This window comes from Balaenoptera acutorostrata, chromosome 11, assembly GCF_949987535.1.
Source record: "Balaenoptera acutorostrata chromosome 11, mBalAcu1.1, whole genome shotgun sequence".
Lineage (NCBI taxonomy): Eukaryota > Metazoa > Chordata > Mammalia > Artiodactyla > Balaenopteridae > Balaenoptera > Balaenoptera acutorostrata.
Window position 1 is genome coordinate 46457835 of NC_080074.1, and position 13562 is coordinate 46471396.

At 35.0% G+C, this 13562-nt stretch overlaps 1 long non-coding RNA gene across 1 annotated transcript in view; it reads left to right on the forward strand.

The window, feature by feature from the left end:
• LOC130709275 (uncharacterized) overlaps positions 1–13562 on the forward strand; it is a 41724-nt gene that overhangs the window by 1332 nt on the left and 26830 nt on the right. The window lies entirely within an intron of this gene.

Genomic DNA, 13562 nt, shown 5'->3' on the forward strand with positions numbered 1-13562 from the left:
ATGAGAACAGTGAACAAGTATATTCCGTGATCGGTCAGTTTTTCACTTCACCTAGCCACAATTACTTTTTTTTTTTTTTTTTTTTGCTGTTTTCAGTGTTATCATGAAAATCGTTTAAACTTTTTTAGAACAGTTATCAATAGGAAGTGTCCACTGACAGCAGGTTCATCAAAACAGATTCATATACCATTGGCTGGTTATGGATTCTTGTCTAAGTTTGTAGAAGCTTTAAATTATAGTGCAGAGTATGTATGAGTATATGGGGTATCCAGCCCATAGAATTTGGGTGAAGAACTCTAATTGGAACAATATTCAGAAAACAGCCACTCCAAAGGTAACAGCTCACAGGCAGGAGTCTCTAGTTTTTAATGAAACAAAATGTGATGGGCTTCAGAATCAATTTTAAAAAGTGCAGAATAAAAAGAGAATGAAGTAATTCCTTTTTACACATTTCTTTCACATCTTCAAATCCTGAAGGCATTAAAAGAAAATCATGTCCCTAATTATTTTCTTACAAAAAGGAATGTTTAATGCCACCGGCTTTGGAGTCCTGAAAATATACATTAAGGTATTGTGTTTAGCTTTAAAAGCATGACCAAAGACAAGAGCCCAAAATATGCACCAACTTCAGCCCGAAAACTACTGAAAACACAGCCCTATGTTCAGTGAAGCTCTTTGCCATCTATCCCCAGATGGGATACATTCCCAATGCCATACATTCTAAATGTCCATTTGAATCATTTTTTTTCGTATCTTTATTGGAGTGTAAATGCTTTACAATGTTGCGTTAGTTTCTGCTGTACAACAAAGTGAATCGGCTATATGTGTATATGTATATATATGTGTATATATATATATATATACATATATATATATATATATATATATATATATATATATATATATACATCTCCCCATATCTCCTCCCTCTTAAGCCTCCCTCCCACCCTCCCTATCCCATCCCTCTAGGTCGTCACAAAGCATCGAGTTAATCTCCCTGTACTATGCAGCAGCTTCCCATTAGCCATCCATTTTACATTTGGTAGTGTATATATGTCAATGCTACTCTCTCACTTCGTCCCAGCTTCCCCTACCCCCCTGTGCCCTCAAGTCCGTTCTCTACGTCTGGGTCTTTTGGAGAAAAAGGAACCCTCCTGCACTGTTGGTGGGAATGTAAATTGATACAGCCACTATGGAGAACAGTATGGAGGTTCCTTAAAAAACTAAAAATAGAACTACCATATGACCCAGCAATCCCACTACTGGGCATATACCCTGAATCATTTTTAAATGATGACAAAACGAAGTGCCAGGGTGTTTTGTTTTTTTGTTTTTTGTTTTTTTTTTTTCTTAAGCATGTTGTATGTGGGCCGTTAGCAACAGACCAAGGGAAATGCCACATTCTGTTCAAGTTACTTTTTTATGCTCTGTTTTTAAATCTCTGTGCTCTTGCTGTCCATATATATCTGCCTATATACATTTTAAGAGTTGAGGAGTCGCAGTTTGTTAGTTTGTTTTCACAGAATCAGGAAACAATATAGGCAGGCAAAAAGAGCTGTGTGACTCTTAGCAGCTCACCAAACTTCTCTGACCTTAGGGTACTAATCCAGCAGTTCAGGATTATTGATCTAAAGTCCATGGATTCAACTCACTTGCATTATAAGAGGGATCTGGAACCACCCCCCAGAAGTCTGAGAACCATTACTTAAATGAAGAGGTTACCCACTAAAGGATCTTTAAGACCTTTCTCTAAAATGATATTAGTCAAGAAAAGATTCAAAGAAGGCTTTTTTCTGTTCTTTGTATTTTATCCGTGTACTTTTGAAAATTTCTACAAGGCAACTCTCTAAGATTTCAGAATTAAAATATATTTACCAATTAGTAAAGTCTCTACCGGCTATGATTAAATTAGTGGATGGGTTATTTTTGAGACCTAAGTGGAGTGGACACAAGCTTATTAACCTGGAGTGAACACAACTTATTAAAACACTGATTCCCCTAAAATGCAAATTTAGCCAATAAACTCAATATCAAGGTCAAGTGGGTAAATATTTCTTCCTCTCATATCAATGTTACAGAAGGGTCCCAGTGAGTTTTTCTTTTGTTAATATCTGAAAGTACATAATGTACCTCTAAGAAGCAAGTACTTTGGTATAATAACTTTTTAATTTTATTTTTTAGAGAATGTCTATTCTACCCTCCTCAAACCAAAACAAAAAAAAGGGAAAATTTCAGATGGTGTACCTAACAAAAATCTTAAAGAGATGATTCACTAGTATTCCTATAAAGAAGTTGCCTTCAGCGTGTAGATGACTAAATCGGAGAGACTTTGACTTTGTCAATGCTAGAGCCATGCAGGGGAGTAAGACTTTCCAAAGTGCTTGATGCTCCTCTCAGAAACACGTTTATTATTGGGAGAATTTATGATTATTTTCTTTAGCTAATAAATGTCTTTAAAGCCATTTTGTGGCCATATTTGATTTAGGTGCTTGTAAAAGTGAAAAGAGTCTGAATGTTTAATATCCATAAGGCCAAACAGAAGTTATTAATTAAATCTACACCTAAGTCCTATGACTAATCAAACTGAACTATTTTCAGTGAATGTGCTGGCTTCAGAGGCTTTACTCTTTGATTGTTGACACTTGAACTGCTTTTTTTCTCTTCCCACTGGTTTGTAGGAAGAGGCACAACTGAAGTGTCCTTTGATACTCAGCCCCTTCAAGTGTGATTAGCACTTCACTTTCAGAAACAGCTTGGCTCAGGAGAAAGAACTAGATACAAATCTGCCCTCACCTCCCTGCATTATCCTAACCTACTTACCTGACTCAGTTTCTTGATGGGTTCATGTACAGAAGTTAAATAGACTAGGTAACCTCCGAGATCTCTTTCAGTTCTCAAATTCTGTAAAAGAAATTCCAAAGCTAATACAACAGTCTCTTTATGCTGTCAGGGATTTTTAATTAATATTCTCCATTGAGAAGCCAAAAAAAATCAATTCAAAACTCAAAGTTTAATGGGTAAAGAGACTTCGTAAAAATACCCTGTACCAGCAAAAGCATATGGAGAAAAGAAAACAGCCCCTGCTACTCTGGCAGGGGAAACAGGACTGATCTATTTTATGAGAGGGAAGTGTCCCTGAAGACCCCACACAACCGGAGACCAATGCTGACAGTGAATGGTGGGAATCTCTGTTCACCAGCTAAAGTGGTGCTGCCCTGTGACACTAAAAGCAGTTCGAAATTTGAGATGGTAATAACTTGATGAAATTTTTAATTTGGGGAAACTCACAATATTGCACACTTCTAATATTTTATAATACATAATTTCAAAATTTCATACCATTTGACCACTGCATCTGTTGACATTGTTAAAGGGTAACATTAAGAAATACCCTTCTAGGGCTTCCCTGGTGGCGCAGTGGTTGAGAATCTGCCTGCTAATGCAGGGCACACGGGTTCGAGCCCTGGTCTGGGAAGATCCCACATGCCGCGGAGCAACTAGGCCCGTGAGCCACAACTACTGAGCCTGCGCGTCTGGAGCCTGTGCTCCGCAACGAGAGGCCACGATAGTGAAGAGGCCCGCGCACCGCGATGAAGAGTGGCCCCCGCTTGCCGCAACTAGAGAAAGCCCTCGCACAGAAACGAAGACCCAACACAGCCAAAAATAAATATAAAAATAAATAAATAAATAAAAGATTACTATTAATTTAAAAAAAAAAAGAAAGAAATACCCTTCTAGATAGAACCTTCCTCAAGAGCTTAATGATGGAAAGAGGACTGTTTAAAATTAGCCATAATTGAGACAGTGCAATTCCATAATGTCTACAGTTTGCTAACTACAATTAACACCTTGATTTAACTGTTAGCTATCTGACTTCTGTTTATTTAAAAAGATTCATCTGAATTGATATCATATCTAAATGTGATTATGTCTTCTTTACTCACATAAAAATCTGAAATTATAAAGTTGTTTTAAAGGGAAAATATTCCCTAACCTATTAATGTATTACTACATGTTCTTAGACCTAGTAAAGTCTCATAATTATGCTAAAACAGAACAAGTATTACAACATAAAAAGGGCCTCTCTAGATGGCAAATATAAGGAAAAGCATAATCAAATATACATAGTACTATTCCCAGTTCTATAATTAAATGTTATATCCAGAGAGGAGAGAATTAGGATCTCAAAAAAGTTGTATTGTTATTTGGGGGTTCTAATGCTAGGTTAAAACTCTTCGGTGTTCACTGTGGGCTTTTTGGTTTATGATCTCAGTAAGAAAGCTTCATAAAAAGGCAAAGAATGCATCATGGAAATGTTTACAGTTTATTCATGAAACCTACAAACATAACATAAACCAAATCCTAAAATCAGAATAGAAACTGGGTAACTTTCCAGAGATGTTTCTGTTGAACTAGTCAACTTGTCTAGTAGCTCAAGAAATAGAAATAGTATATACACCCAATATAGTTTTTGCCATGAATTTAAGTTGTTCAAATCCATGTTTCTAGATATATATGGCAGGAAGAAAATAATAATAATAATAACAACAACAATAACTAAGATTTTTCAAGGGCTTACCTTGCACCAAGTATTTGTCTAAGCACTTTATGTCATCTTATTTAATCATGAAAATAACCCCATCAGGTCAATGCTGTTATTTCCCCCATTTGACAAATGAGGAAGCATAGGCTCAGAGAGATGAAATACCCTGCCCAAAGTCATTTAATTAGTAGAGCCAGAATTCCAGACTCCATCATCTACACACTTAACCATTATGCCATAGTACTTCCTGAAAGGTAAGCCAGATGTAAACTATCCAATTGCATAATTGATATTTGCTGCATAAATTATGAAGTCAGTTCCAGGCAGAGTGCTGGAGGTATAGCATTGAATCAAACAGTTGTGGTTCCCCCATCATTGGAGGGTACAGTGCCTGGCACATAAGTGCTATGTGAGTGTTTATTAAATGAAATGAATAGAGAAAAGGTAGTATGACCCTGAGCAGAATAATAATTATAATTTTATAAAGTAATGATAGAAAGAAAAAAGGAGAGCATTATTCATCCTTGATTGAGAATGAAGTAGTTGAGGTTGACTGTAGTTTATTTTCATTCTGCAGAACAAGCAATTTATATGCCTTAGAAATCCTACCTCTTGAAGGCATTAATAAATGTATCTTTGACCCAGGCTTATGTGACAATTCAAACTTGCATGATTAGAATAGCGCCTCACCTCTTTCAAACCATGAAAAGTGTCTGCTTCAAATGTACACTTATATAGTTATTAAAGTCACATAAAGACATAAAGTATCCTGTTGTATTTCTTCCATATGTATGTTCTAATCCAATTTTTTTCCCTTTTCCATTCATTTATTCACCCTTCTTCCATTTAATAATAAAACATATTATCTCTTAAAACCTGCATCACTAAACATACACAGACATTTGTTTGATATATAAATGTGTATAGCTCTTTAAGTGAGGTAATTACATAGTGTATTATATACCACAAAGTTGCTAAGAGACTAGATCTTAAATGTTCTCACAAGATGAAATGATAATTATGTGTAGTGACAGAGGTGTTAGCTAATGCTACAGTGGTAATCATATTACAATATACAAATGTATCAAATCAACACATTGTACACCTTAAACATACAATGTTATGTGTCAATTAAATCTCAATTTAAGAATGAAATAAAAAATAAAATAAAATTAACTCATTAAATGAGGTAATTACAATAGTTTTTTAAAATTTGAGTGGCAAATGATCATTGTAAATGGGTTGATAAAGAAATAAAGATAAATAGGGTGAAGTTTTTCTCTTTTAGATAATGAAATGTCACTAATCTTGAGGTCATGTACCTGTACATGAGTTTTTGAAAGCTGATCTTGACCTACAGTATTTTTTATTTTTAATAATATAAAATACGTAATACATAGTTTTAATGAGTCAGTATTCTAGTCAAAGATGCACTCATTTCTGAGTAAGAAGTACATCTTCTGTTAGAAAATATTTCACAAGCTCTATAGTATGTATATTACACAATAACTGTAAAAATTAAAATTGCATTGTTTTTCAACTCATTGAATTCCTACTTTGAAACCAAGGGAAAAAAAAAAAACCAAATCATAGTATTTCCTTTTAAGTTTTAGGCCTGTGCATGAATAACATTATCTCTTAATCATGAACTGAAGAATAGCCTCTTCTGGGATCTATACCTCCTTCTTGCTCATAACCAGAGGTGTTTGCTAGAGAAGACCCAGTTCTTTCCACCACATGGCACTATAACTAAGGATACTCCATGCCTCTTTACTTTCTGGATTATATATTAAGGCTACACCAATGTCATACCATTTTTTCTTTCTCTGTATGTGGTTTTCTGAGGACATTTCCCCATTCACATCCAGGAAGTATTCTCCAGGTGCCTCGAAAGTTAGGTGAAATATGTATTTGGGGATCCAGGAATTATTTTTGGAATTCAAACAATTAGACTTTGGCTAAAATGCCTTATTCTTGGTGGTTTAAAAAAATTATTTATATGCTATTACTACAAAAACAAGCATACCTCAGAGATATTGCAGGTTCGTTTCCAGACTACCGAAAAAGAGCAAATATCACAATATAGCAAATCACACAATTTTTTTGGTTTCCCAGTGCACATAAAACTTATGTTTACACTCAACTGTAGTATATTAAGTGCAATAGCATTATGTCTACAAAAATACATACTTTAAAAATATTTTATCGCTAAAAATTGCTAACCATCATCTGAGCCTTCAGCGAGTCGTAATCTTTTTGCAGCAGTAACATCAAATATCACTGATCACAGGTCACCATAAAAATATCATAATAATGAAAAAGTTTGAAATATTGTGAGGATTAGCAAAATGTGACGCAGAGGCACAAAATAAGCAAATGCTTTTGGAAACATGGCACTGATAGACTCAGGGTTGCCACTAACCTTCCATTTGTAAAAAACGCAGTATCTGTGAAGCACAATAAAGTGAAGCACAATAAAACAAGGTATGCTTGTTAAAAGTCTAAATACATCATTTTACTATAAATATTATAGTGTTAAATCGGTCTTTTTTAACATTTATGTTAAGTGCTAGGCACTATACAAAACATTTTAAAAATGGTCATAATTTATAACCACACAATGGTTGTGAAGTCTGCATCTGGAAAAAAAAATTCCCCACAAAAGAACTACACAAAAATATTCAAACTACTAAGTCTTTTGAAAATATAATTGGCTGCTTGATTAAATGAAACTTTTTTTTTACTCCAAAACAGTCTGTAGGAAAAAAGCAACGAATGTGAATATGAATGTTTTGAGTTACTAGCATATTAAAACTTGGATGATCATGTCATAAAATAGGTTTAATTCTCATAATAGAATTGATTTAGTATAGAAGTTGCTTGTGATCTTCATTTTGTCACTTTTCTCTTTAGTGCCACCTTGTGGGTTAGCCAGTAACGATAAATATACAGTATAGGGTTTTGAGTTTGGGTTTTTTTTTTCTTTTCCTCTACTGTGTCAAAGCTAGTCTTACATAGTATAAGTGTGTTTCATGTTTGGTAATTGCAATCATTGTTGCTTTTGTTGTGGTCATCCATGTACAATGCTTGGTGTCAGTCTATCTATCTCTTGTAAAAATAAAATACAGTGTGTGTGTGTGGAAAAAAAAAAAAAAGCTAGTCTTAGAAAGTAGTGTGGTAAAACTCAGCTGTGAAGCAATTTCTTTGTTTTCTCAGAGAAGCAACCACTTCACTAGAAGATATTTGCCGTAATTCTGCAATTGGCCATTCCAGACACCAAAACTGTTTCTCAGAGATTGGAAATATTGGAGTCTACACAAAAATCAATGTTCATTTACAGGATAATCACCAAAGTTATCTTGGATAACATAAGTGGCAAGCTCTGACTTGTGATTTTTTTCCATAAGAAAAATGTTTTCTTAACTCAGTATCATCATTTCTACAATAGTGTCCTATGAGAATTGATTCTGGGTTATTTGAAACACTGTTTAATCCTGTTAAGAAAAAACTCACATATCTGATTTAGTCTTGTTTGCAGCTTACTTCTAACACCAGATTGAATTTGCATTGAGTTACCTTACTCAGTTTATTTTTTATGATGCTGCAGTTATAAGGAAATAAGGAAAAAGTCAGTATAGTATGTCGAAAGCTTTCTTTTATTAGAGACACACAGGAAATGTGTTATATATTCCCTAACACTCCATATATTGGAGATGCTATAAAAAGCTTTTGAATAGCTAAACAAAAAAGAATAGTTTCTCCTCTTTAAAACACCTAAACATTTTAGAATTTATTGCTAAGTTTTTTTGTGGTATGATGAAAAAATAAATCTCTAAATTGCATTTATGGCGTCATTTCAGAGCAAGTGAAAATCATGTACAGTCTGGTCGCTTTGAAAGTGTAAATGTCCGTATCTGAACTCTTCCTTCCCTGTTAGGAGTAGAAGGTTGTACCATGTGTTATTCAAAGAGTAATTTTCCTTGGATGTGTAATAAGGCCTCAGCTCAGATTTGACCTCTAACCTGAATGTTATAAGCTATCAGTTATCTATGATGGAAGCACACCAAGAACAAAAAAAATTTTAAGTGTTGTTATAGGCTTGCTAAAATCTTAGTATAGAACCAAAGCAGCCAAACGCTATCAGTATGTAAGGCTGCGAAAACCTTAGAATTCAACTCCCTAGTCATTTTTAACTTGAACAAGTCTTATGCTTTGTCTCTAAAAGTAATAAGTTGTGTTTTCCAATTCAGGAAATGCTTTTTAATTATTAATTTTTGTACCCTTTGATATTTGAATTTCTCCATGACATATTCTGATACACATTTAGTTTCCAGTGGATTTGGTACAGGAGCAAAAGGTGCCTTAGAATGACAACATTCAATCTATAGTCCATTTAACCTTTTTTTTTTTCCATTTAACCTTTGCACAGCTACCATTGAACAAGTCAGTGTTCTTAGAGTTTAATCAAAACAAACAAACAAACAAAAAAAACCCCAAAAAACCCTAGCTAAAGGACTTTCTAATCTGGGGACCATGAAAACTTGCAACCATTTTTCCACTTAAGCTTCAGCTTCAGCTTGTTAATAATAAAGGTGTGTCTTCCTTCAGTTTAAGTTGAATAAACTGCTGTATAGTGCCATCCACAAGATTCCTTGGACACACGTGCTACTGTTGGCAAGGTAGGGGCTGCACTATATTTAAGTAAGTGGTACCTCCATTTGCCACACAGTTTAACTCCAAGGATGAATTTTAGCCTCTCTTCATTTTTATTGTATTCATTTTAAATAGATGGGTTTTTTACAACAAGTTACAAAGCAGCAAAACACATTTCATATCTTCTCTGTTACAGATTCCAAATTAAGCAGATCCTAATTAATTGGGTTATATTATGTAACAACAGCCTTTCACTTTAATGTCAAAAGGCTTTTGTGATCTCTATTCACTTCCTCTTAAAGTAAGACTGAGCAAAATATTTTCTTGACATTTCTGAGAATCTCATTTTCAGTTTCAAAGGATTATTTATTCCTTTAATCTTCCAGTGTGAAAAAGTAATGAATATTTACTTTTTTTAGTCTCATTTTTAGAGGCGCTAACATTCAACTAGGTAAACTTAGTAAGTGATAGCTATTAATGTTCTCTTTTGTCTTCTAGACAGAAAATCAAAGCTATTTAAAGTAAAGGATGTATTTAAAATCAATATATGTCCACAAGTTAACATTAATGTTTACAAATACTTTCTGTGATCATCATGTCTTATTTGGGTGTATGGTGTATTGTCTTTGTTTATCTATATCTACCTCAAAAGATATGGAGCTAGATATAAATAGAAGAAAGAGGTATACTGTGTTTCCATATGGTCTGAATAAAAGTGTATGATTAGTCACTAGGCTAAGCTGCAGTGTTCCAAGGTACACAAATAGTTCTCTGTGTTACTCTTTCATTTTCAGTGCTTGCCATGATAGCCAAATTAAACTGTGATGTGATAGTCATCCAAATATGTAATTCTAAAACCATGATTATAGGATCATTTCTTTATTTCTATGAGATTTACCTATAGTAAATCTCTGTTTAATGTTCAGAGTTCTATAGCAGTTCACTTCTAAATGTTCAGAGCAGGAGCTAACCTTCTAGGATGTGCAAATAATCAAGTCCCAGCAACACTATAAAATATAATCCATATTATGAATTGAACAGAATGAGCCCTCAGATCTGATTGCCTAAGGCTCAAAATGTTAATGCTCCTGACACACCTTATACATATTAGCAAATTGAAATGGCATTAAAAGAAGAGAACGAACTGTGGTCCCCACCTCAGCATCACTTACCAGCCTTCCTATCCCTGCCTGCTGGAGAGGGGAGCTTCTGTTCTGCAGACCTGGGGGTCGGGGGAGGCTGCAGATCTTCACCTCCTGTCAGTTTCTACAATTCCAAAAAGGATCAGGCCTGAGGAATTTTATCTTCTAGTGTTCCATGGTGAGCTGACTTAATTAAATTTTTCCCAAAGTGCCACACTCTCCAGTTCTTCCTCAGGAGGACAAATTGAGAAGACAGAAACAGGTCCAAATGAAGTGAAATTTTTCTTAATTAATTCAAACAATAACACCATGAAAAAGCACTTTGAATTTTTCAATTCCCAGGCAATTGGTTCTAAAAAGAAAAACATTCTAAATTATACACATGCCCTCATTTATTAGTCTAGAGCTCTTGCCCAAGCAATTATTTGCAAAGGTAATATATAGCACCTCATGGTGATTTATTTGTTTTTCTAATACCTTTTGCCCACAAACTCTATAGAACTGAAAGTGTGTCAGCAAAGAGAAGTGACTCTAAGAGAAGGCTCACTAATATACAACAAAATATGTAAAAGTAAAGGGGAAAGAGCCAAATCCCATTTTAAAAAATCAAATTCTGCAGATGGTAAATGTCACAGACATCATTTCTTATTTATTGATAACCACTTAAGAGGAATCTATAATTTCTTCCTAATCTTCAGAATAGGTTTCTGGCAGTCACATAATCTCCTGGGGAGAAATGTCTTCTGAAATTATCACCTGATTTTGTAAAGTCCAGACAACTTGAAGCAAACTGAATACCCTTCATTTACCCAATAGCCATTCAAAAATATTATAGATAATGAACAGTAAACAAAATAACAATTTAACTGAAAGATGCTTTAACTGAAAGATAATTTTCATATCCTTTGGAATCCAGTCCAGGACCATCAAGATATAGAAAAATACAGCCACTGGGCACTGTGTTTTCTTCTTCTCAGAAAACCATTATCCTCTTCCTTGGTACAGTACTTATTTAACAGCTCAGGGCAGGGTTGTGGGGAGGTAATATCCTAGGAAAGTCAAAATTCTTATCTAAATCCTTCTTAAACTGTGCCTTTAGACATAATATATTGTATGAAATGGGTTTTAAAAGTAGTATTTAGAAATTACTTTCCAACTTTATAATTATAAATTGGTATAAACTTTATGGAAAATAATATAGCAAGAGCTAGCAAAATCCACAAATCTAAAAACTGTAGCAAGACTTCTGAGCTATCCTGTATTTCAACTGTTGGCATGACTCTCTTCTACTAGAATTAAAGCTTCTTCAGGGTAGAAGACATGTATATTCATTTATGTCTCTGCAAAGCAAGCAAAGTCTCTGGAATATATTGCATTCTTAATAAGTACATGTTGAATGAACGAATGCTCCATTCAGTATTTGTCAGCAGCTTCTTGGCCCCTATTACTTCTCTCTCTGATTTAAGGCTTCTCTTCTCCTCCCTGCCCAGCACTCTTTGGCCTCCATGCCTAGGGAGGGTGCTCTTCAGCTTGGGCTCCTATGTGTGGCCTCAGTGAGCCATCCTACTGGAGTTGGTCCTATAGCCAAGACCCTGCCCTTCCCCTAGCTCTGGCCTAGAGACGTGGCATCAGAGTACTTGTTGAAAGCATTTCTACATTTTAGAAGTAATGAACTAACAAACACAAACTATATCATTTTCCCTGAATAAGCCAGTAGTAAGTAAGTAAGATCTAGAATCAGCTTCTGATCCTCTCAGCTTTAGTTTTGGAAACCAAAGTGACGTGTTCTCCCAGAGGGAGAATTTGACTAGATGTTGAGACAGTTTAGGCCACACAGTGGCAATCATACTTTATGCAGGAGCTACATTCTGAAGTAAGCTTATAAGGTAGGAAGCACTTATGGTCAAATTTTCCCTTGAAAAGCTCCCTAAACCACCCATAAAAGGCAGTAAACCATAGTTCTGTGTACCCATTCCTATGTACAGCAATATGTACACACAGATCTAAGTATAAAATGTGTGCAGTATATACAATACTTAATTGAATTTGAGTAAACTATCCATATGCTGTTTTAATAACACTGCTACCAATTCACTACTGTGTTCCTGTGATGCCAAGATAACCAGCCAATGCAGAAAGTTCAGTTAAAAGTGATGGTAATGGCTGCCTTCCTTTCTTTGCAGCAGGAAAGCAGTATGATGGGTGTCAGGGCCCACACAAAGTGGATGTCGGAGTGGGCAGGAAAGCAGTTTAGTGGGAATCGGGGCCCATACAGGGTGGGCTTCTGAGCAGGTTAGAAGCCCAGTGGAATTAGGTGATTGGCTACAGATAGAAAGTCAAGATTTTTAGTGCTAGAGAAGGAAGGTATAAATATGGAAAGGGGAAAAGGTCAGATGAACCCTGTGGTCTTGGATCATTGAATTAGAACTGAAAAAGTGGTTGTAAACATACAGTTTTACAGATATGGATATAGATATATCAATAAAGATATTTAAATGTGTTTGTGTGTATGTGTGTGTGTGTATCCACTAAGAGAACCTAAGTAGCAATGAGCAAACTTAAGGCCCAAGTCTTGGTTTCTAAATACATCTTTTCAGGGCTCACTGGAGATTGTGAAGGTGGGTCAGGGAAAGAATAAGATGAGCTTTCAATATGCTCGTGTGCCAGAAAATAAAGAAGTTCTCAAAAGAATGATGGGCACATGCCCAAAGAACACAGGAGCCACCTTGAAAGAGCTCCCACTGACCAAATCTGGAACAATTTGAGCATCAAAATAAGTAAGAAAGTAATGGATTATAACCTACTGAATACAATGGAATCCATGAATGCACACTGATATAAGTAAGCAGATATACAAAAAGAAAAGAAACCTCTTTCTTAGAAGTCCAACTAATAAATATAGAAGGAATTCAGGCAAGACACATCAATGAATGCCAAAATTGTGGGTGAAAGTAAGATGAGGAAGGATCTTACAGTCTCAAAGTACCTTTCTATAAAATGTTTATTAATTACGAAGGAAAAGAAAAATTCACTTTACAGTGGGGAAACTTCACAAACACCATCTGAATTGTGTTCAAAGTTAACCATACCAGCAATGGGACAAATCAATATCATGTGCCACCTGATAGGATACAATGAGAAGAATACAACAACATCACTTCTCTAATATTTCAGAACAAAATCATAACGTGGTTATAATCAAGAGGAAATATTAAATAGAAATT